The sequence below is a fragment of the Chiloscyllium plagiosum genome, unplaced genomic scaffold (assembly GCF_037043375.1).
Source record: "Chiloscyllium plagiosum isolate Xiang-an unplaced genomic scaffold, Cpla_swu_hap1 HiC_scaffold_11, whole genome shotgun sequence".
Lineage (NCBI taxonomy): Eukaryota > Metazoa > Chordata > Chondrichthyes > Orectolobiformes > Hemiscylliidae > Chiloscyllium > Chiloscyllium plagiosum.
The window spans coordinates 73,560,771-73,587,066 of record NW_028270149.1 but is presented as its reverse complement, the minus strand read 5'-3'; the positions used below and the strand labels follow the sequence as shown (position 1 = coordinate 73,587,066).

The window sequence follows — 26,296 nt, the reverse complement described above, 5'->3', positions numbered from 1 at the left end:
TTCCCATAACCTTTGACCCCTTTAGCCCTCAGAACTATATCTAACCACTTCTTGAAAACATGCAATGTTTGATCTCAACCTCCATATCTCTTGACTCGCTTATCCATTGAGAATGTATCGAACTGAACCAATAAAGATTCAATAAATCTATCTTCTCTGCTCTCTGGGAAAGAGATTTCAATGAACAGATAAACATACCTTTTCAAGTCCTTCCTTCTTAAACAGGAGGCACCTTATTTTTAAACTGCATCCTTTCGGTTCTAGTCTCTCTCACCAGAGCATGCATCCTGTCAGCATCCACCCTGTCAATTCCTCACAGGGTCTTATAAATTACAATATGGTCACTCCAATAGACAGATGCCCACTGTGTCTAACCTTTCCTCATCAGATGATATCTTTAATCCAGGAATTAACAATTTCTGAAATGCTTCTAATGTTATATCTTTTCTCAACAGTCCAGTATTGTACACTGTATTCCTGGGGTGGTCTCACCAATATCCTATATGGCTGTGAGTATCTGAGAGAATTCCATAGGCTCACCACTCTCTGGGTGAAAAAAAAAATCTTCTCATGGCCTAAATGGCCTACCCTGTATTGTTTAAACTATAGACTACAGAACCCTTCATTCTGTGTTCCCTGATGATTGGGAACATCCTTCCTGTGTTTATCCTGTTGCATCCTGTTAGAATTTTAAAGTTTCTATGAGATTCCCACTCCCCCTTTTATGTTTCTAAACTCCAGTGAATGCAGTCCTCACCAATCCAGTCACTCATGGTACATCAGTCCTGCCATCCCAGGAATCAGACTGGTAAATCTTCATTGCACTCCCTCCTTCTTCAGATAAGGGGACCAAAACATGTGATGCCAAGACGTACCAGACTATGGACTAAGTGCTATAAAATGGGAGTGGAATAGCTCAGTCAGAGATAGGCTGAAGGGCCTTTTTTTCTGTGCTGAAGACCTCTATGACGAACTGCAACACAATGCCACAGGCATGGTCTCACCAAGGTCTTGTGTAGTTGTTGCAAGGCATCTTTGTTCCAGGACTCAAATCTTCTCGCTTTGAAGGCCAACATGGCATTTGCCACCCTCACTGACAACCAACTTCACCTCATGCTCTCCCTGTCTTCTTGACATTACAATTAGTAAGCTGTTATAGTCCATACTGCAGATTGTATAACTATTTATGGATGGTGGACCAAGAGTTGATTAAGAAGACCGTTTTGTCCAGGATGGCTTTGAATGTTGTGTTGTTGAAGCTGTAGTCAGACAGTGAATGGTGAGTACTCCCCTCTACATTTGGTGAGCTGCACACTGCGAAGTTTCCTGCCAATGACCTGTTTATGCAGCCACATCAATTATGCGAATGCTCCAGTTTTGTCTCCTGCCAACAACACTCACAGGATCTTGCAGGTAATGGAATTCCATGATTTCCATCGCTGTACAGGATGTTGGTGAGACTGCCCCAGGAATATAGTGTACAATACTGTCCTCGGCGCTTGAGAAAAGATATAACATGAGAAGCAGTTCCGAGATTGCTGACTGCAGGAGTGCAGATATCACCTCATGAGGAACGCTGGGCCTTTCTCTAATGGAGTTCAGAATAATGAAGGGTGATCTTATTGAAAAGTATAAGACCCTGAGAGGAACTGACAGGGTGGATGCTGAGAGGATGCTTGCCCTGATGGGAGAGACTGGAACCAAAGGATGCAGTTTAAAATTAAGGTGCCTCCTGTTTAAGAAGGAAGGAATTGAAAAGGTATTTTTCTGATCATTGAAATCTCTTTCGGAGAGAGCAGGGAAACCAGGGATGTTGAATCTTTTATGGCAGAGTTTGCTAGATTCTTGATTGACGAGCGAGATATGTAAGTAAGATAGGATAGTAGACTTCACACCATAATCAGATCAAGTTAAAAATCACACAATGCCAGGTTACAGTCCAACCAGTTTATTTGGAGGCTGCAAGTTTTCAGAGTACTCCACCTTCATCAGATAGCTATGGAGCAGGATCGTAGCACACAGAATTTATAGTAGAGGATCAAAGTGTTATACAACTGATGTGATATATTGAACAAGCCTAGACTGCTGTTAGGTCTTTTGTCTTTTAGAATGGGTACCAGTTTTGATTCATTAATATGTTAATCCCAGAACTTCTTTTAAGTCACATTCCAGAGATAACAAAGTTTTATTAAAAAAGGTGTCAGACAATTGTATGACACTTTGATCTTTTACTGTACATTCTATGTCCTATGATCCTGCTCCACTAGCTACCTGACAAAGGAGCAGCATTCTGAAAGCTTATAAATTAGATTAGATTACTTTACAGTGTGGAAACAGGCCCTTCGGCCCAACAAGTCCACACCAACCCGCCGAAGCGCAAACCACCCATACCCCTACATTTATCCCTTACCTAACACTACGGACAATTTAGCATGGCCAATTCACCTGACCTGCACATCTTTGGACTGTGGGAGGAAACCGGAGCACCCGGAGGAAACCCACACAGACATGGGGAGAATGTGCAAACTCGACACAGTCAGTCGCCCGAGGCGGGAATTGAACCTGGGTCTCTGGCGCTGTGAGGCAGCAGTGCTAACTGCTGTGGCACCGTGCCGCCCACTACTTCCAATTAAACCTGTTGGTTCCAATTGTACTTCCAATTAAACCTGTTAGACTATAACCTGGAGTTGTATGATTTTTAACTTTGTCCAGCCCAGTCGAACACCGGCTCCTCCACACCATAATCAGGTCAATCATGATCTTATCAGACAGCAGAACAGACTGAAGGGGCTTATCATTGCTCCTAATTCATATGGTTGTACACAAGATCTGTGAAACTGTGAACTGATCATTTTATAGCCTGCCCAATTAAACAGAGGAAATACTAACACATTACCAAATAAAATAACTGGATAGTAATCACACAGAACACATTTATTCACACTGGGCAAACAACAGATCAGCAGCACTACAAAAGTTATTTACCAGTCTTTTTATCCCCCCCCAAACCCCTCGCAAATAAGCACTGACTATGTATGGTTGTGTACATTCTTTCACCTTGCATCACTATTCGGTACTCTGGACTGCCAGACTCCTTAAAAGCAGGAAGCCAAGGTTATAACAGGTCAAAAAATTGCAGGAAGACAAATGGAACCCAGCTTCCATAATCCGACAGTTTTGGGAAACCTAACTGAGGAAATGCTTTCCAAGGGACCGTTGTGCTGTTGAGTACGGGGCCTGTTGTTCAGAGTAAAATAACCAATGCAAGTTCCCTGCAATGAATTCTTCACATCAGTCAGAACCATTGTTACTTATTGTTGGCTTTGCATTCTAGTGGTCAAAAAACTGAACAAGCTCATAATGAAAAATGATACGGATGAGGTAAGTCTGCTGTTCAACTAACTAACCGTAATAACATCATTGTTAAGAATTTATCACTTAAATGTAAGGTACTGTATATAATCACTGCTGGCAAGAAGAGAGCAAATCATGTTAAATCCATGAAATAGAAACATTTTGGCTCTTCAGTGCTAATCTACTTTTGCACATATGCCTTAGGTTTAATCATATCACAGGATTATAGTGCAAAAGGTAAAACTATATCCGAGCTGCAAATCTCCGATCGTAGTAAGATTTCCCTGCTTTTGTACTCAAGTCACTTTGCAGTAAAATTTAATCTATCATTGACTTCCCAATTGTTTGCTGAACCTGCATGTTCCTCTTATCCATCTCTCTGAATGTCAATATTTTAAAGTTCCATGCATTTAAAAAAAAATTCTACTTCTCTATTCTTATTACTAAAGTGAATTACTGCAGAATTTCCCAAACTATACTCCAACTGCCACCTTGTTGCCCATTGAATTATTTGGCCTGTACTCTTTACAGCCTCTTTGTATTCATTCTCAGATTTTGTTCCCTCCAGCTTTGTACCATTGAGCAAAAACTGCATTCATTACTCTCAGTCTCCTTGACTACATCATTAACACAGATTATAAACAGTTGAGGCCCCAGTGTTGCTCCTTGTGGTACTCAATTTATCTCTATGTTTTTTTTCCTGTCTGTTAATCAATCCATTTGTGCTAATATATTACCAACTTCATAAATTCTTATCTTGAGCTCTAACCTGTTGTATGGTAACCTTTTGAAAATCAATTATTATTATATATACTGGTTCTCCATTACCTACTATACTTAATTACATCTTCAAAAAAAATTAATACATTTATTAAAAACCATTTCCATTTCATAAGACCATTTGACTGTCTTATATTCTGACTCTGTCTTATATTTCAAGAATATTGCTATGATGCCCTTAATAAAATAATTTCTTAATATTACTCATTGTTTAGGTACATCTTGGCACAATTTATTTACAAATTTGTATGGAAAATGTTTGTAAATGAGAGACCATCTGAAATAAGCTGTGGAAGCTGGGAGACCTACGAGCACGGAAATTTATTATGTCTACGGAAGAGTTGACGTCAAACTCAAAAGACTACATTCTTTCAAAATAAATAAGTTAGTTGCATGTGTCTTTACATGTGCAAAGTCCACCCATTACTACTGTGCTCACTGGCACAGATTAATTCCACGTCTAATAACGTCTCAATGTTTGGAGTTCTCATCTTTGCTTTCAGATCTTTGTAATTTCTCCACGAGACAACTCTCTGTCAATGCTTTGTTCCATCATGCTGCAGTGGAGCATTTTGGGCAGGTTTACAAATTTCAAGGCAACACTCAAGTGCATTTTTTGTTGATAATGGTGTTGCCTCAGGGTGTTATCAGGTAGCACACTGTTGTTCATCTCGCTTTCTCGTTCTGTACCCCTGCCACCCCTTAATTTCCTCCCTCCAACAAATAAAGAGACTATTTGCTGAACATTTCAGTTGCCCTGTTAACTGCTCCTACATCATCCAATCTACACTCCTCTTGATTAGTGAAAGACAATTGCAAGGGTTACAGTATGCTTTTTGGAATTTATTTCTCTCGCATCCTATGGTGATTCTTTGATGTCCCCATTACCAGATGGATTCTTCATGGATGCTAGTTTCCTGCTACGCCCACTCCTTAATTCCACTGGCCTGGCATGACTCCTGATTTCGGGAGACATATGCCCTAACAATGACAATGAAAACTAGACATCGAAAAATAAGTTTTTGAAACAGTAACCACAAAATGAAGTGGGATAAATGCTCCATGCAAGAATCAACAAAACCTCAACAGATTGGCAGAGTCTTCTTTTAGATAACTGCACAAAAATAACACTTACGGAAGTCAGATGTGGGAGAGGTGAATACAAATTAATAGTGAGGAAACCAATGTGTGAGTAATCATGATGTAAAATAATTTTACATTTTGTGGATGAATGTATTTTCAAGAATAGATTTCTTGGACGAAAACTTCCATTCAAGAATTACAGGATTATCATTATTGTTGTCATACTTCAATTTACAGAATCAGTATACATTTGAGATTTAAATAAAACATGCATTGAAAATTAACTGAACATTTCTTATGTTCTTTATAGAGTCATACAGCATGGAAACAGACCCTTTGGTCCAACCAGTCCACATCGACCATGTTCCCAAACTACTCATGTCCCACCTGCCTATGCCTCCAAGCTGTTCCTATTCATTAACTTATACAAATGTCTTAAATGTTGTAACTGTACTTGCATCCACCACATTCTCTGGCAATTCATTCCATACACGAATCACCCTCCGTGTAAAAAAGCTGCCCCTCATATCCTTTTTAAATCTTTTTTCACTCACCTTAAAAATGTGTCCCCTACTTTTGAACTCCTCTACCCCAGGGAAAAGACCCTTATCATTCACCTTATTTATGCCATCTTATGATTTTATAAACCTCGATACGATCACCCCTCAAACTCCTACATTCCAGTGAAAAAAGTCATTGCCTATCCAGTCTATTTTTATATCTCAAACCCTCAATTCCTGGCAACATCCTGGTAAATCTTTTCTGAACCTTCCCCAGTTTATTAATACAATTCCTATAACTGGGCAACCAAACCTGGACAGTACCAGAGAAAAGGCCCCCAGAATGTCCTGTACAACCTCAACATAATGTTCCAACACCGATACTCAAAGGTCTGAGCAATAAAAACAAGTATGCTAAACACTCTCTTAACCACATTGTCTACCTGTGACACATTTAGTTTCACATCATATTAACGCCACAGTATGCAACACTATTGGCTAGGACATACAGGAAATTTTTAACTGTCCAATAGAACATGGCAGGACATCACTCGAGAAGGTATTTATAAATAAAGGTTTGTTTGCTTTATTGTTCTCAGTTGTGGTTCAATACTCACTGCCAGTCCCTGAGAAAGATACTTATAAGTTTAAGTTGCACTCCAGAGACTTTAGTGCATAATCTAAACTGAGATCTGAATTTTCACTTCTAAGGTAGACAGAATGAGTTGGGAATTTCTTTTTAGATTACTTAGCTTGGAAACAAGCCCTTCGGCCCAACAAGTCCACACCAGCCCTCCAAAGAGCAACCCACCCAGACCCATTCTTCACCTAACACTATGGGCAATTCAGCATGGCCAATTCACCTAACCTGCACATTTTTGGACTGTGGGAGGAAACCGGAGCACCCGGAAGAAACCCACGCAGACACGGGGAATTTCTTTGAGATTTATCAATTAAGCTGAATTTAGGATCTCCTGCTGAGACACTGATAAGTTGCGGAAAGGAGCCAACTATTAATAATAATAACCTTTAGGTTCCAGTGATCAAACACCTCTTAAAATTGTTGGAGCATACGTTTTCTGTTACCTTAAATAAAATACCTGTGTTATTTGAAGGGCCAGTGACTTAAATAACTTCACAGGCTACAGATACTATCCATCCTTCATGAGTATCTATGTCTCCTTGAATGATCCATAATTCCCACACAATGCACTTTCAGCTCCTGGCTATAGTAGAAGCATTAGGTTCAAATGGACCTGTTAGGCTCAGGTTTCCTGCATATGTGAGTCACATGCCTCCTCCCTTCTGTATCGGTGAAAATAGGACTTGTCAGAAATGCGGATGAGACTTCTCGATCTGAGTCTTGTCCACCATATTTGAAAATGTGTAGCATCACCACAACTTCATAAAAATCAGGGCCTGATCATCCAGTGCAATACTGAAGGTGTGCTGCTCTATTGGAGATGCCCTATTTTACGTGAGAGCTTAAACCAAAGCCTATCTTTTCAGGTGGATGTAAAGATCCCACTGCATTATTCAGGGCAAAGTTCCAGATGGAGCTGGCCATGAAACAGTCACAGAAGCCTCCCCTGCACATGTTTTGTGCAGCATTTACATAGGTTTTTGTATCAAAATTAAAGCGGATGAGAGTGAGCTAATCTGGCCATACATCACACATTCTGGTTCAGGGACTTTGGTGTGTACAGGTTGGCTATTTTGTTTCCTCCATTACACCAGGGACTACACTTCAAAAGTGCTTCATCGGCAATGAAGTGCATTGGGGTGCCCCATGGTTGAGAAAGGTCGCTACATAAATGCATGTTTGTCTTTCTTTCTTAAATTCTAGAAATAAATTGAACACTGCCTGCAGTGTTGGAAAAACCATTAAACATCTTTCAGTGAACCACTTACATTCTGAAATCTTTATGGGAAAGATGTCAAGCAGCCTTAATTCTGTATTTCCCTGGTTGCAAATATCATAGAATTTAGTGCAATGAGTTATGGAAAATGGAATGAATATGAAAATATTTATACTCATGAAATAAATGCAGTTATAATATTTGCTGAGCTTTCCATGGAAAACACTGTCCACTTCAGGTTAGTTCTCAGGAGCAATTGCTCCCCAGTTTTTTGCAGAGTTCCCAAGATGAAGCACAGATCAGTGGGGTACTTTGACTATCCAAGGAGACCCCGGGTGCACTCCCAGCATAGACCTGTCTCTCATTTCCTAATCCCACCCACACTCCCTGGCTAATCCCTATACTGGAAAACAGACCAGGTACAAATTGGCAGGTTTTAAGGAACTATCAATTGTTGGGTCACTCATTTCTGACACTGAGGTCTGAGACCAAGTCATTCTGGAAAGTGGGGGAGGCCATGTCGTAAAAATATTATAACAAAGTCTTTACCAATATCCTAATTCTTAAGTGTTAAGATCTTCAAATCTCTGGGTTGTCTGGTTCCTATATGCCCCTAGTTCAATGCCCATTGCCAACTTTTCACAGATAAAACCTCTCCTGGCCAGCTAATGAGGAAGGCAAGGTTAAAGGCTGGCATTATTGTCTACTTATTACATTACTATCCCTGGACCTGGTCCAAACATAAGCCTAATGATATTAAGGGCGGCCCAGTGGCTCAGTGGTTAGTCCTGCTGCCTCACAGCACCAGGGACCTAGGTTTGATCCCAACCTAGGGCAACCCTGTCTGTGTAGAGACTACACATTCTCCCTGTGTCTGTGTGGGTTTCCTCCCACAGTCCACAGATGTGCAGGTTAAGTGGACTGACTGTGCTAAATTGCCTATAGTGTCCCGGGATGTGCAGCCATGGGAACAATAGGGTTGGGGTGGGATGCTCTTCTGATGGTCAGTATAGAGTCCATGGCCAAATGGCCTACTTCCACACTGCAGGGAATTCTATGAAGCTGTCCATGTCTTGTATGGAAAATGTCAGCGATTGTTAGGATAATGTAATGGGGAAGCTTTAAACTTCTGCCTGGTTTACTTCTCATGTATCTGGAAACTAAAATACTCCTTAGGTACAGGGGACCGGAAGATCCACCCTGTCATGTGGTGTTACACAGTCCAATTAAACAGACTGCCTCATTTTACACCAGCACATCCTTGTACTTAATTTAAAAATTAATATATTTATTCTGATTTTTAAAATCAGTGTACACATCTTTTTTTCTGTCTGCTACATTTAACATGTACTAACCTTTTTTAAGATGGGTTAAAGTCTCTGCTAAAATAGTCAAATGAATAATCACGATCAACATTTACCTGCTCTTCCAATCAACAATAATTGTCAGACTATGTATTCCATACATGGGATATATCTTGCAACCAATCATGCAAGTAAATCAACTTCAAGATGATGAAGCTGCACTGATTTAAGTTTTAAATATTGGTGTCATGCTTAATTTGATTAAACTATAATGTAAGGTTGTAATTAAGACATTTTACAATCCAAGGCTGGTGACTACAAGAGTCCAAATGGCTTTAAGGTGCTTTAGAGGGGGAAATCAACTTAGTCTGGTCTACATTTTGATCGAACCTTGACTGCATTTGAAAATGGCCGAGAAACCACTCAGTTGTAGCAATTAGAAAAAGGTTCTCAGATCACCAGTTTCTCTGGTTAACGAGATATATACAAAAACTAGCTTGCAAAAACCCACACTCGCAGATGAACTAAATAGAAAAATGTAATCAACAAAAGTCCCTGTCTGACCACAGATTCTGAATCACACACCACCTATCACAGCAGCAAATGAGTTTCTAAAGCCTGAATAAAACATCTTTCCAGACGAAAGACAAAACAATCACTTCTTAAATTAAAGATCTGATAGGCAGTTTTCAATCTGTTACCCAATGTAAACTGACAATGAGAATCAAACCTGTGTTATAGAAACTACCCGGTCTTTCTACTCCTATTGACATCTTCCATTGCAAGTTGAAAATGTAAGCCTTTGTGTTATACTTATCAACATATTATCCCACAATGTGATGGAGACCCAAATGATTCAGAAGTCACTTTAATGTTGATGAACCATATTTGCCTTGTATTTCTTCAAACGTGACAACACGGTGGTTCAGTGGTTCGTACTGCTACCTCAACAGCAGAGACCTGGGTTTGATTCCTCTCTTTGGGGACTGTCTGTTTGGGGTTTGCACATTCTCCCTGTGTCAGCATGGCTTTCCTCTGGGCACTCCAGTTTCCTCCCTCAGTCCAAAGATGTGCAAGTCTGTGCTAAATTGTCCCATCATGTCTGGGGATGTGTAGGTCAAGGGGATGGGTCTTGGTGGGATGTTTTTCAGAGACTCAATGGGCCAAACGGCCTGCTTCGATACTGTAGGGATTCTATTAATGCTCTTCTACATTTCTGTAAACAATAATAATCTGCATTTGTGTAGCACCTTTAATTTAATATATCCCACAGCATTTCACAGGTGCCCAAAACTGACATAAGCTGCAATCTAAACTTGTTAAAAATGCAAATTCTAAAAGGTAAAAATGGGGATTTGAGGTTGAGAGTGTAGCATAAGAGGTTAATAGCTATTATGCTAATACAGCAACTAGAATGTGTTATCAGTAATATCAGGTCACATGAAACAAGAGAGGGAGTGCTACTGAACCATATCTCTAAATAGTAAATAAATATTTATTTGTTTGTACTAGAATGAGTCTTCATCTACTAACCGCATACAGAACCTAGATGTGATACTTACAAAGACGGGGGGTAAACTTGTTAATAGGTTAGTTACAGAGCTTTGTGTGTAGCCAACTGCATGGCCAGCTGCAGCAAAGGCTAAAGGTGAGGGATAGACCCAAGGTTACATTGTAAAAGTGCCGAATTTGCAAAAGGGTTGTAGGATTGCCAGGCATTACTAAACTTGAAGTTTTGGAGGACAAGAAACCAATATAGATCAGTTAACACAAGGGGAGTTAGTGCAAATTAGGATACAGGCAGAAAAGCATTGGATGAACTCAAGCATTTGGAGGATGGAAGATTGGGAGACTGGCCTGGAGAGCTTTCTTTGGTGGTTACTGCAGCAAGACCTTACATTCTTGCCCCTGTGCAGGTAATGCAAATCAGCAAGTAAAAGCAATTTTCATATCATCATTAACTCTTCAAACCTCTGTTAGATTAGATTATCTACAGTGTGGAAACAGGCCCTTCAGCCCAACAAGTCCACACCGACCCTCAAAAGAGTAACCCACCCAGACCCATTTCCTTCTGACTAATGCACCTAACACTACGGGCAATTTAGCACGGCCAATTCACCTAACCTGCACATCTTTGGATTGTGGGAGGAAACCAGAGCACCTGAAGTAAACCCACGCAGACACGGGGAGAATGTGCAAACTCCACACAGACAGTCGCCCGAGCTGGAAACGAACCTGGGACCCTAGTACTGTGAGGCAGCAGTGCTAACCACTGAGCCACCACTCTTCTCCAAAAGTGCTTAAACACTGTCGAGACTGGACTTCATTCTTGAGGCAGTGACTAGGAGTAGGGGGAAGTTTACCCTCAAAAAGGGAAGAAATTAGGGAGTGAAACACAAAGGTGTCATTTGTTTTAGAGCATGGAGCACTTGGGGTGAAGAACCAATCATTTTTCATGTAGGGATGGTCACTCAATTTTTATAATGAGGTTACTTGCCTCGGCAACAACTCTAATAAAGTAATTCAGGAATTTCCCAATGTGGGCATTGGGACCAAGTGGAGTTGCAGGCTGAAAGTTTGGAGTTATGATATCTGAGGCAGCAAAGCTGTCATAGGTCTCTGACTGAGTTACAACAGCTATCCCCCCTGCTCTAACAAACTGCTACCTGCCGCACAGCAACCATACTCTCACAGCTCATACTGAAGACTTGTGACATTTTGACAGTGGAATAAAGTTTGGGAAGCACTGACCTAACAGGTAACAGGAGGAGGTGAGGCCTGCTGACTGCTGGTACTAACCCATTTCTCCAGACCCCACATACGGGACACTCCGCCATAAATTCTCCAAATTCCTCATAGCCTGATCTCCCCTAGTCCACCAACATTGCTTCTGATCTCCCACCCCAAACAGATATCCACACAGACAGACACAAGCACACAGAGACAGACACAAGCACACACAGACAGACACAAGCACGCACACACACACGATCAAATCGCTGATCCCACGTTCCGTCCTTTCTGATTGCAATCTGTGTTCTCATGTTACAAGCTTAAAAATGTGTTGCTGGAAAAGCGCAGCAGGTCAGGCAGCATCAAAGGAGAAGCTTATGCCCGAAACGTCGATTCTCCTTCTCCTTTGATGCTGCCTGACCTGCTGCGCTTTTCCAGCAACACATTTTTAGGCTTTGATCCCCAGCATCTGCAGTCCGCACTTTCTCATGTTACAAGCCTAACCTCTCAGTTCACCTCTCATTCTGATTGTGTTTCTATTTCCCAGTTGTAGCCAATCGGCTCAAATTTTACCACAAATCAGCTAATGCCGTTTTTGGTGAGTTTCATAGAGGGGACCCCCACACCGCAAGGCTTATCTCGTATTCTCAGCTGAACATCCCAAACTCGCTTCATTCCCCATGGCACTCCACTCATGGTAGCATCCTAGTCACGCCAGGCAAAGCTACCAGCTATTGCCACTATTGCTGGGATCCTGGCACCGGCATTACCTGTAAAGTCCAGCCGTGCACCTGGATGCAGACTGGCACATTCCAAGCTCCAGGACTATGTGCTGAGGAATGCACTAAAAGTTGGGACAGCTGCCGCCAAGGTACAGTGGGGAAAGACCAATGTCGAAGGTCTTTCTGCTGAAGTGAAATGGGGATTCATTGTTATCAGGCCCTCCTAATGCCTCCAATACATGTAAATATAGTCTTGTAGAGGTAAGAAATGCCTTTGGCATGTTTGCTGGATACAGTCAAACTCTAATGTTTATTTGTTTCTTCATACGCAACTGTACAGAACCAAACTGCTTTACTGACTATGTATGACAAAGATATCTTACATTAATTTTATATTCTATATCATAAAAGGATATTTTCAAAATAATAAAGAAAAACACTGGGACCACAAACCTCAGCCCACAGCTGTCCGACACATTTCCTATCAATTACCCAAGAGAGGTCAAACAGAAGGAAACTGACATGTTTGAAGGAGACATAAAGGTCCTAGTGGACAGGACACGTGTGAACGCTGCCCAGGGAGTGAGTCATAGAATCCCTACAGTGTGGAAACAGGCCATTCAGCCCTTCAAGTCCACACCGAGCCTCTGAAGAATAACCCACCCATACCAATTCCCCTATATTTACCTCTGACTAATGCACCTAACACTGTCGGCAATTCAATACGCCCAATTCACCTAACCTGTACATCTTTGGATTGTGGGAGGAAACTGGAGCATCCGAAGGAAACCCACGCAGACACGGGGAGAATGTGCAAACTCCAACAGATGTTCGCCCAAGAGTGGAATCAAATCTGGGTCCCTGGTGCTGTGAGGCAGCAGTGCTAACCACTGAAACACCCTGCCCTGAGCTGCTGGTGCCTGGAGTCCAAAACAAAAAGGCCAGAGCTGCAAGCGGCAAGCTAGAGTCATCATGTTCCTGCGCTAAATTTCAGGTTGGAATTGCGACTGTCTAGCTTATATCCCAGGAACGGAAAGCTGCATATCATTGAGGCGAGATTGTGGATTAACGTCCTCACTATTGCACAATGATGCATGCTTTATGGACAAGCCCAGACCCCCTCAAGATATATTAAGAAGGACGCCTAGCCCCTAACATTTTTTCTTAGTTTTCGGGCAAATGTGAAGTGCCGTGTTCCAGATGCAATGCGATGGTCAAACTACTTGACATTAAGCAAAACACAATTTATTGAAACACTACAGTTAAAATACAACCAAAGAAAGAGGAATTTAGGAATTTGACTCAACTCTATTGGAAAACTTAACAGAATAATAGACACAGTAACTATTACTAATTAACTGTTCCAATATAGTAGCATCCTTTAAACACAGCCTTTGGCAAAAAGGCAAATTCAGAAAAACAGATTTTATTTCACATGCAATCCAGCAGCCTTGGAAGCTAAACCCCGAGCTTTTGGCTGTAATTGAGAGAGAGGAAAATACCTTTTACTTCTTCAGCCCACAACAGTCACTGCTTAAAGTGAAACCCACGAACTAAAAGAAACTAGAAATCCTGGTCTGTGAGAGCTGGCCACACTCATCCAGATTGCTTCCATTGTTCCAACTTTATAAAAATCCCCAAAGCCTCACAAACTGTTTACTCTAGTGGTTTTGATAGACTGCTCATCACCTCTGCCTTACAAACTCTCTTCAAAATTAAACCAGGACGAAATATCCTCTTAAAGCCACAGCATTGTCACAATTGGCTTTCACCACCCACCAACAAAAGTCTTATCTCACCATTCAACATTTGGTTGGATTACCCTCATCATTCAGTGGCTGGGAGAGTCCACTCAAAGTTTCAGTCAGATACTGTTCTTAAATTTCAGCAGAACTCATTCATCTGGCTGTTTTGATTTCAAAACAGCTCACTCTGTCAGTCCCTCATTAGGAGGAAGTGAAGACTGCAGATGTTGGAATCCAGAGTCAAGAGTATGGTGCTGGAAAATCACAGCATGTTAGGCAGCATCCGAGGAACAGAAGAATTGACGTTTCGGGTATAAGCCCTTCATCAGGAATTGTGATGAAGGCCCGAAATCTTGATTCTCCTGGTCCTTGGATGCTGTCTGACCTGCTGTGCTTTTCCAACACCACTCTTGACTCAGTCCCTCATTACCCTTAATTGGTCATGTAAGGACATCAATGGGTGAGAAGGTTCACCACAGACCTCCCTATCCCAAACCTATTTCAATGCAAGCAGGAAGACACAGAATATGAGGACATAAAAACACAAGAACTAGGAGCAGGAGTAGAGCACATCTGGCCTTTCAAGCCTGCTCCGCAATTTAATAAGTTCACGGCTGAGCTTTTTATGGATTTAGCTTCACGTATGTGCCCTCTCACAGTAACCCTTAATTCCTTTATTGTTCAAACAATATCTATCTTGGCTTTAAAAATGTTTACTGAAGCAGCGTCAACTACTTTACTGGGCAAGGACAATACTATACCCATCTCCAAGCACATCACTAGCTCTATAGCCCCAATATTCTAGAAGGGAGAATTCTGAATTTCTTCCAATTGCATTTTCTTGCCATATCTAGTATGTCAAATCATTTTAAGTATTGATTAAGCCACCCCCTAATCTCCTGCTTCCAAGGCAATACAAATCATTGCAAGATTCCTCTTTGCTGCTTTGTGTCTTAACACTTACACATTAAAAGAATACTTATTTGAAGGTTTGCCTTCTTTCCACCTACAGTCACCTCTGTCATTTGATGCGCTCAATTGTCTATATTAGCTTAGAAAGCAGGAAGCACCATAGAACATGTCAATCAGGGGTGAGCATTTCCAGTAATGGAACATGTAAAACAAAAAAAAGCACATTGTTAATTGTTGTCAATTTGTGGGCGCTGGGAGTGAAAAGCTTTTCACAAACTCTCAATGTTATTCTGATCATCGAAACACTACACAGTTTCTATGCCAAATTCAGTTTGCACTTGAACAGGAAATTCTGCAATTACAGCCCAACGACAACAGTCAGGCATTTACTTGCACGGTATATTTGTAAATTATCAAAGCACAAAGCAAGTACTATTCTTAGTCTAAAGTGTAGAACTTCAATTATATTAATTTTTTTTTCACTTCCTGGCAGACCGTAACTGATCAGTTTGGATGAAGAGTCAATGGACTTGAAACATTAACTCTATTGTCTCCCCACAGATGCTGCCAGACCTGCTGAATTTCTCCAGCAATTTCTGTTTTTATTTCAGATCAACAGCATCTGCAGTCCTTTGTTTTATTCACTGCGAAACTGTCAAGATTAAACTCCTGTTAACAAATCACCACCAATCACAAATAAAAATCATTCTCGGAAATGATAAAACTACCTCAGATTTTGGATGCCTTGGTCTGTGTCTGCTGTTAGAATAAGGAATACAAAGAGCAATGTACACATATATACATTTTTTAATATATTGTCTGTACTGTAGGGTACACACTTTTTTGCCTAAAGGGACAAAGAAACTTTTACTCATCTCATAGATTTTCCTGAGCATAACACACCTCACAGTGAAATAAACAGAGGACTATTAGCCTCTCAAGTGCAAATAACTCTGCTGGTTTTTATTCCTCCAATCAAAGGAGCATTTAAAAAAACAAATCCTGATAGCAAGCTAAAAGTCTTGGAATAAAATATTTTATTTTCTTCTTCCAAAAAGGAAAAATAACAGAACATGTCTTTATATCCCAACTTTGACAGTTTCAAGTCACTCCATAATAATTCACAGCTACCTTTCAGGTGAAATGCACAATAGCAGCCGTGTCTGCTCTCATAATGTTAAAAATCTTGGAGATTTGACTAAGGGGATGGAATTTTTTCCAAATGACCTAGCCCACATTTAGCCCTTCCTGAAGAAGGGCTTATGCCCGAAACGTCGATTCTCCTGTTCCTTGGATGCTGCCTGACCTGCTGCGCTTTTCCAGCAACACATTTTTAGCCCACATTTAGCCCTTGCTCAATACCCTTAAACAGTTTATCCAATCATCTATCTTGTTTTTAAGACTTTGTAATGCAGATTGGCTGTTGTATATCCCAACATTACTTTTTGAACTGTAATAACCATTGTAATTTTGTTAGCTGTGCATAGATTTAGAACACCTTGAGATTTTTACATCTGCAAATTTTTTACCTTCCCTGAGAAGCAATAATCTTTTTGTCAACTGTTCAATTAAATTTAGCATTAATCTGGACAAAATTACAGCACTGGTTTGGTCTTGTATAAATGCAAGTCCTTTTATTTGTGGTGACATGTGACTCAGTGGTTAGCATTGCTACCTCACAGGGTTCAACTCTAGCCTTGGATGGCTATCTGTATGGAGCATGCTTTCCCTATGCCCGTGTCAGTTTCTACCAGATGCTCTGATTTCCTCCCACAGACCAAAGATGTTCAGATTCGGTGGATTAGCCATTATAAACGCTAGAGTTATTGGGGTAGGGTGGGGGGGGGGGGGGGGGGGGCTGGGTCTGGGTGGGATGCTCTTTGGAGGGTCTGTGCAGACTCAATGGGCTGAATGACCTCTTTCCATGCTGAAGGGATTTGAATCAAATACTGTGTCGCCACTAAATTACAGGAAAATATGACAGATAATCATTTTTCGTGTTACGGCATGAAGGAAAAGTGCTGGCCAAGACAATTAGTCAAAAGGCCTTTGCTCCCCTCAAATAGTGGGATCATTTTTGAGGGGGCATTTGGAGCCTTGGTTTCTTATCTGAAAGACTCTGGCAGTGTAGTATTCCGTCAGTACTGCCCTGAAGCTTTTAGTTTGTTCTTGTGAATTATATGTTTGAATTTAGAGAGGTGACAAGATGATAAGTCATTCACTCTGGCCTCAAGAAAATGGATCAGAATTTTTTCCAAATTCCAAAATGCTGAGAACTTTGGACCAGCTGAGATGTCTTGGGGTCTAAGTACAGAAATCAATAAAAGTCAGTAGGCAGGTAGAAATGTATATAAGAGCTTAATGAAATCATAGAATCCCTGCACTGCAGATACAGGCCATTCAACCCAACAAGTCCACACTGTCTCCAAACAGTATCCCACCCAGACCCATTCCCCTACATATTACTCTACATTTACTCCTGACTAATGCACCTAAACCACACCCCTGAACACTCCAGGGAATTTAGCATGGCCAGTTCACCTAACCTGCTCATCTTTGGATTGTGGGAGGAAACCGGAGCGCCCGAAGAAAACCCACGCAGACACGGGGAGAATGTACAAACTTCACAAATAGTCGCGTGAGGCTGGAATTGAACCTGGGTTCCTGGCGCTGTGAGGCAGCAGTGCTAATCACTGAGCCACCGTGCTGCCCCAATGCTGGGTATTGGATCAAAACAATGCAATACAATGGGGCAAAAATGAAAACATAAAAACACAAAACACCACATCCCAGGCAGAATATATTGGGTCTGACTGGGATGCAGTACAGTTTATCAGAGTAGTACCCGAGCTAAAAGGTGTTGTCCAGACCAGGTTTCTATTCCCTTGAATGTAGAAGTAAGAAGGGTGATCTAATTGAAGCTGATTATCAAATCCTATCCCCATCAAATACATTAAATTGAAGTTATTTCCTCTGGTGGGAGTCTAGAACACATCTTATAATAGGGAGCACTCTTCATAAATATTTAATTGGCTCTAACATGCTTTGAGGAGAAAGTGAGGTCTGCAGATGCTGGAGATCAGAGCCGGAGATGTGTTGCTGGAAAAGCGCAGCAGGTCAGGCAGCATCCAGGGAACAGGAGAATCGACGTTTCGGGCATAAGCCTGAAGAAGGACTTATGCCCGAAACGTCGATTCTCCTGTTCCCTGGATGCTGCCTGACCTGCTGCGCTTTTCCAGCAACACATCTCCAGCTCTAACATGCTTTGGTATTCCCTGTGATCATGAAATATGCTATATAAGCATACTCTTTCTCCAATGTTCTCTAATCTACCTTTGTAACTTCTGTTCACACATTCCTGCACAACCAAGCAGAACCATGTTCAGAGAAAAACATCCTAAGTGTAAACAAGACTGAGACTGTAGTTTAAAGTGAATGGGTTTCATTTTCAGCCAGTGACCACAGAACAGGTTTCTGGATTTGAGACAATTGGCAATACACAGTGATCTACTTTTAGGAGCTATCTTGATGCCAGTACTAGGAAGTACTGGAAGGTTGCATTGCACCAATTATGGACATGCAGAACAACTTCTCAGTGCCTACTGTCTGAAATAGCATTGCCTATCTGGCATATATATTTACTGGATGTGGGGGAAGGTATAACATTACTTCACAAATAGGAAGATGCAGCAACAGAAAAGGCCGCCAGGTTCTTTCTGGTCAGTGTCATCGCACATCAAATATTTTCTCATGTCAAAAACTGATTCCTCTAATATCTCCAAACACTATTCAGTTACACAGTCTCCTCACGGAATCTAGGCTGGGGAATCTACAACACTGGGGTATAGTCTCAGGGTAGGAGGAAAACCATTTAGTACTGAGAATAGGAGAAGTTTCTCACTTGAGTGTTTTGAATCTTGTGGCTGTTCCATTGTCGAATATATGTAAAGCTGAGATAGACAGATATTTGGTCTCGGGAAACCAAGGGATGTGGGAAGTAGACAGTAAGATGAAGTTGAGGTATACGATTAGCTGTAATGGTCCTCAATGGCATTCACCTCCTTCACCATTGATGTGTCATAGCTGCCTCTGGTACCATCTATAAGATGTACTGCGGCAACTCACCCACGCCTCCTCAGTAGTATCTTTCAAACTTACAGCCTCTACTGCCTAGGAGAACTAGGGCATTGAGCACAGAGAAAACACCACCTGCAAATAAATCTTCAAGTTGCATGCCTCTCTGTTGTCACTTTCACATTAACTGTGTTTTAATTATATACAGGATGTTGAGCATTAATTGGGGATTCACTTTTACTCCTATAAATAGGACACAGACTGAAAATATGGTTGTTTTGTTAGCAGGTGTATGGTTTAAATATGTATCACTTCAAATAAATGTTCATAAAAAAGTGTGCAAAGACTGGTTCCAGTTCCATCCTTCACTCACTGGCTTTCTGAAACATATCAGCAAACTGGGGGGACAAAAAAAAATCACCATTTTACCACTATTGCTGGGCTAGAATTCTGGAATTCTTACCCTTCTAGTACAAAAAAATGCCCAGGATTGCAGCAGTTCAAGAAAGCAGCTTATTACCACATTTACATGGACAATTTGGGATGGGGAAACAAATTATTGCTCCAGTAAGAACTCCAACATGCCATGAACAAATGATTAAAAGTGGTCTAGCTACACATCCTAAGAGCTTCTTTACTACTTTGCAGATTGTGCTTCGGCATTAATAACTCGTGCAGCAGAAAACACCATCTCCACCCATCCATCTCGATCCAATATTGTGCCAGATAGTCTTTGCCTGACTATTTTGTATTTTAAGCTAATTGTTTCCTTTCTTTTCCAATCTAAAAACATGATATGTCAGAGTAATCAGTCAAGGGAAAACAAGAGAGCACATTCCCATTAATGATAAGACTTAGAGCAAAAAATTAAAATCCTGAAAATAGTTTGCCATCACTGATCCTCTTAGATGCAAACACCCTGTAATTTCTATTTGGCCTGCAGCTAACTTTAGAGACATCCCACACCAGTCCAACAATCCGATGAAAAGGGCCATCTGATACACAAGTCCAGCATAAATACAAAACTGGCATTAGAGTCTTACACTTCTCTCAGACCCTAATTAGTGAATCAGTGGCTGCTGGTGAGCTACTCCACAAAGATGAAAGTCCCACAGTGTGCGAATACTGTTCAGGATGCTTGGAACTGTTCATCATTTACTGCTGAGACAGTCAGTTTATTCTATTGATGGCCTGTTTCTAATAGAAAGAAACTAAGAATTTCATTAAATCTATTATTGAATGGTTCCCACTGCTGCAAACAATTTTAGGTGAGAATTCACAGTGATTAATCCAGTCCAACAGTGTAGATGAAAGTTCCCAGTGGTATTTAAGTACTTTAAAAAATAAAATAGATTCTATGAACTGGTGTGTAAGCATGCTCAGAACTCAAAAATCAAACCACTTATTTTGAGATTGTTTGATATGAATTTGAGTGAATTTGCTTACACTATACCAGCTAAAATAAACTCTGCTTTAGTCAGCACAAAAATCACATATTTAACAACTAGGTTTCAATGTGTGGGTATCAATTTTTATTTGGTTGCCCATTTTTGAGGATATTTATGAAGCGAAATTCCTCTTCAATTAAAGTGGAAAGCACACAACACATTCTGCAACATATAAGGTTACAAATGAAATTTCCTTCTCAAAAAATCGCAGTCTTCAATTTCAATTGATATTGTTAGCAGGTCATTCATTATTGAGGCAAAATAATTATACGTTATTTGTTACATGTGTGACAAAAGCTATCTCCCTTCCTGGTTTTCTTGCAGGAGTTGGTATCAGCAACTTGCTGTTTAAATTCTCAAGCCACAAATGACTGCTCCTCAGCAAATTTCTAGGTTTATAATTAGTCTGGAATAGAAAATGAACATTATAAACGTCAGCCCACTCGAAATAACCCAATCAAACCCAAGCAAGGAATTCATCCCTGCTCTCTACGATTTCTTGAGAGTGTTAACTCTAATGAAGAAAAAGAGAGAAAATGAACTGCTTATATATTTTAATAAAAGACTGCAAAGTCTAGAAATAAGATCCAAAAATGATGCAGCATATCAGTCAGGATTTGGGAAGTGATTCCATGCCCAGAATTTAATCTAAATTTTTCGATGCTGATAGGCTTGCTGTTCCATTTCAGTGACTTCTTGTAGAGAGTGTGAGCAGTCAGAGTTGGGTTACAAAGAAGCGCTGACCCAAATGACAACACTGAAATTCCATTTACATCCATAATGTGTATGTCACTAGTTTGGATGCTGCCTTTGCTAGATAGTTAGAACAGTAGGGGGAAGTAAGAGTTAAAAGTGAAGTTGAGGGAATAAAATGAGGGAACGAGTTCTTGAAATGTGATCCTCTGGACTAAAATCACAGAATCCCTAAGGTGTGGAAGCAGGCTATTAACCCTGTCAAGTCCACACTGAACCTCTGAAGGGCATCCCACCCAAACCCACCCCCTACCCAGTAACTCCACATTTCCCATTGCTAATCCACCTAGCCTGCACATCCCTGGATGCTATGGGAATTTATCACTGCCAACCGATCTAACCTGCACAGACTTGGACTGTGGGTGGAAACCCACGCAGACACAGGAAGAATGCACAAACTTCACACTGGCAAGTCACCTGAGGGTGGAATCAAACCCATGTCCCTGGCGCTGTGCTTAAAAAGAACATGACATGGAGGCGTCGGGGTTGGACTGGGGTGGACAAACCTTTTAAAAATCACACAACACCAAGTTACAGTCCAACAGCTTTATTTGCAAGCACTAGCTTTCAGAGCGCTGCTCCTTCATCAGGTGAGACAGCTGCCTGATGACAGAGCAATGCCCTGAAAGCTTGTGCTTCCAAATCAACCTGTTGGACTGTAACCTGGTGTTGTGTGATTTTTAACTAAAATTAATATGTGGATGTCTGTCGGCAATGCCAACATCAACAAAGCAATGTTGCAATGTAAGAAACACAGCAGCCAATTTGTGACTGGGAAGTAGAGTGATAGTCAGATCTGATCTTGTGGTTTTGATTGAGAGATACACATTGACCTGGTCACAGACAATAACTCCTGTGCTGTTTTTTGAAAGTGTGCCATAACGTCTTTCTGAGGGGCTGTGGGAGGGGGTGGACGGGTGGGAGTGCAACATCTCACACAACAGGAAGTTTGTGACATGATCAATGCCATTTTATTTCCGCCTAATCTCCTCCTAAGTGTGTGAATTTGTTATTGTGAGATTCTCCCCAACACTGCAGGATTACACTGAGTTTTGTAAACTTTATTTAGAAACAGAGAGGTGTTGCTCAGACGAAATAAAACAAAAACCGCTACAAATTCTGGAAATATGATTCAAACGCTGAAAGTATCCGAAATACACAGCAGATCAGCTAGGCGTTTGGGTAAGGTTTCCATGCCCAGGATTCAACCCCAGACTTTTGTCCTTTCAGTAGCTGACAGACTTGCTGTCCAGGGAGGGTGGGAGCAGATGAGCTCTAACACAAAGGATATAAAAATGTATGGTCTCACACACGTCCCTTAAACTGGGAATAAAATCCCGAACTGTGGACTGCAAACAGGGGAACAAGAACACTGTCTTGTACAAAAGGTGGAGAGACCTCGCTGAACTGAGGGGGTGGGTGGGGGAGCTGTAAGGCAGTTTATGTGCAAAAGCTCACATCAGTGTGAGAATAGTTCGGAGAATACATCAGTCAGTGTAAAACATGTGGATCAGAGGAAGCAGCACTCACACCATTAAGACAGCAGCGACAATTAAAAAAGAGGACCCTTGCTTGAGTCAGTTTGGAGAAGACAAAGCAGAAACCGCGGAACGACTGAGAATTGGTTTAAATCTTACCTCGGGTTTGAGTTCCTTGTGCGGACACTTGCATGGGATGTCTTCATGCAATTCAGTCTCGGTGCACGTTGACTGCAGTCAGTAACAAACAGCCAGACGGCTTCAGGCTACCCTTTGTTTCCTCCTGGCTGTGATGCCACACCTTGCGGCTTGGTTTGGCCACACAGTGCTGTCCAGGGACATTTTGCAAGCAACTTCCCCAACCTGCACAGCCTCTGGTGTGATCTGATCCCCACTGCACTGCACGCCACACACTCTCTCTCTCTGTATACCATCAGGCAGCAGCATCAACTTTTATCCCCCCCTCCCCATGTGTGTAACTCAATCCCAGCCCCGCTCTATAACTTCCACTTTACCACAGCACGATTGGCTACGGCACACATCAGATGGTTTCATTTATATCTGTCCAGGAGCTCTCCCCCGTGAGATAGCCCGGCACCACACCAGATGTCTTCTGTGGGTAACATTTCAGGGGAGGGAGGACACGGAATCTCACCATTTCTGTTCAGCCACCGCCCAGTTAAGACGACCAGGTTTTGATTTTTTTTTGCAACTTCGAATCGCAGCGAGAAAAAAAAAGTTTAAAATCGTGTTTTTGCTGCTTCTTTAATCGTTAATTTCTGGAGGGACTTGCATTTTCGAGGGATTCCGGTCCGAAATGAGAGGGAGACACAAAGGGGGAGGAACGGGCAGTGTGTTGGATGTGAAAGCGGGCTGGATATTTTTAGGTACTCAGCAGAGCAAGAACCGAGGCAGGTGAGGGGTGGGTGGGGGTGGGGGAGGAAGTAATATACCCTTTTACCCTTGCCAAAACGGCTCGCCAGTCACCAGGACGGAGGGAGAATGATCCACCAACCCTCTGCGGATCTATGAAGAAAGCCAGTTGAGGTTATAGTTCAACAGCTTCATTTGGAAGTACAAGCTTTCGGAGCACTGCTCCTTCATCAGAGCTACCTGATAGTGCTTCCAAATAAAGCTGTTGGACTGTAACCTGGTGCTGTGGGCTTTTTAACTTTGTCCACGCCAGTCCAACACTGGCTCCTCCACATCATATCTGGAACAGACCAACTGACCGGAGGTGGGCACACGCCAAGGTGCCAGATACAACTGCAGAGTAATACAGCATGAAAACAGGCCCTTCAGCCCAAACTGCTCCATGCTGACCATGATGCCCACTCAGCTAGTTCCAGTTGCCCGCAGTTGGTCCATATCCCTTGAAACCCTTTCCATCCATGCATTTGTCCAAATGTTTTTTAAATGTTGCTATTGTACCTGGCTCAACCACTTTCTCTGGCTGCTTGTTCCAATCGTGCACCACTGTCTGCGTGAAGAACTTGCCCCTCAGGTCCTTCTTAAAGCTATGCCCTCTCATTTTCAATTCCCCATCCTTGGGGAAAAAGAACGCTACACACATTCATCATATCTATGCCCCTCATGATTTTATTCACCTCAATAAGGTCACCCCTCATTCTCCGACGTTCCAAGGAATAAGTCCTATCCTGGTCAACCTCTCCCTCGAACTCAGGCCTACTAGTCCCAGCAACATCCTTGGAAATCATCTTTGTACTCTTTCTAGTTTAACCATGCCTTCCCTAGAACAGGGTAACCAAAACTGCACACAATATTTCAAGCACAGCCTCACCAATGACGTACACAACTGTAACATAGTGTCCCAACTCCTATACTCAATGCCTCGACCCAGTCACTCTGAAGAATTCAGTGGGCACCATGCAATGTGAATAGTGCCAAAGGAATCCAGCTATTGGCATGTTGGGTGACCTCCGGTTAGTTCAAGCCCATTGGTCCAGTGCAGAGGACAGTCACCTTCCTGGTGGTCATAATGGAAGGGGAAGCCTGGGATGCACAAATGGGGAAGGGGTGTGGGCAGCTGAGCATAAGGATCACAAGAGCAGGCCATGCACTATCAGGTTTTGGGTCCAGTGGAGTTGGAGATGAAACCAGTCTCTACAGGAAGGGCATGGTCCCAGGCGTCGGGAGGGTATTGTAGAAAGAATAATTGGCAGGGAGGGCATGGAGGCCTTACACTCATGAGGAGGTACCCTCATCCTTCTCAGTCACTACAACTACCATCTTCACAATCTCTCCCCTGGCCTGAGGCCTGGTGATCCTTAAATTAAACTCACCACCAGTCGTGACTCTAATGAGAAAGCAGCCTGATGGTCCTCTGGAACTATGGTGATTTATTTACTCTACGTTGGCAACTGGCATCCCTTCCAGATATTGCTGCCCCATCAGTGTGAATGACGCTGGCTAGTCATGGTGTGTATCCTGTGTGTATCAGGGTGCACCCACATGCTGCTATGTATGGCTCTCCATGAGATTCTTCACTTTCTGAATGGAGAAACCCATATTCTCAAATCGTGGAACCCATGATGAGACTTCCATTCTCACCCCAAGACCCCACATGTTGACACAGTCTCCTTTCCAGTGAATCTCAATGTCCTGTTTTTGTGCTTATTGAAGTGGGCAGTGTCTACCTCCGGTACATGAAGGGGGTCTATTGATTGTTGTCTCTATCTTTGTCACATCTGCTTACAGGTGTGTTTACCACCCAGTACCTCCCTATCTCGTGTGCACACCCACTGAGGTGACTTCCTGAGCCAGAGCCAGAGGGCACTGTTCTTAGAAAGTGTGATGGTGATTATTCTGAGCTCTGCTGTGGTTATACGTGTTGCAATGATGGTGGGCTCATCTCCTGGGCTAGATTCAAGGAGAGGTCATGAGAATGAGCCTTGGACACCAGAGCCCCTGCAGTGCTGAGGATTCCCAATGACGTTCAGACATCGCAATCCTATCCAATGGGGTGGAGTTCTACCCTGGCTCTCTCCCTTCTACCAACCTCTCCCCTGCCACCTCCTGCCTTCTTTCCTCTCTCCTTACTCTGACATCCTACCATGCCTTTCTCCCCTCTTCACTTTGTCATTTCCATGGTGTCTCCCATTCTCTCCTTGCTCTGTCCCCACCTGGTTGCTTCTCTTCCCCCATTGGTCACAGTGCACCCTGCACTCTCCTAGTTCCATCATGCTCTCCCCCTCTCCTCCCTGCCCTGCCATCTGTTTTCTTCATCCCATTTTCCTCCTCTCCCCTTTTCTCTCTTGCCCATTCATCCTCACTTCTAGCTTCCTCACCCTCCTTCTTCACCCTCCTTCTTCTCCCTCCTTCTTGCTTTGTATTCCTTTTTTAAAAAAAAACAGCTGTCACCTTTGGAATACATTCAGTCATCTCACCTTGTTTCATGTTAGTTTGGGAAGGGGTAGCAGAAGGAGCCCAACTTGGCTTGGATTATGAGCTTGGAGATTGCTCATTTGCCCATGTTTAAATCATGAGTCAGAGATGCTAAATTAGCCACCATCTTCTGAACTTGCGTGTAT

The 26,296-nt window shown here is 42.2% G+C and overlaps 1 protein-coding gene across 1 annotated transcript in view; it reads right to left on the bottom strand.

The window, feature by feature from the left end:
* LOC122557121 (lysophosphatidic acid receptor 4) overlaps positions 1-23,223 on the bottom strand; it is a 51,347-nt gene extending 28,124 nt beyond the window's left edge. The window contains exon 1 of the mRNA XM_043704455.2: positions 22,905-23,223. The gene's annotated coding sequence lies outside the window, so the exon portion shown is untranslated. The remainder of the gene's footprint in view (positions 1-22,904) is intronic.
* Between the last annotated feature and the right edge of the window lie 3,073 nt (positions 23,224-26,296).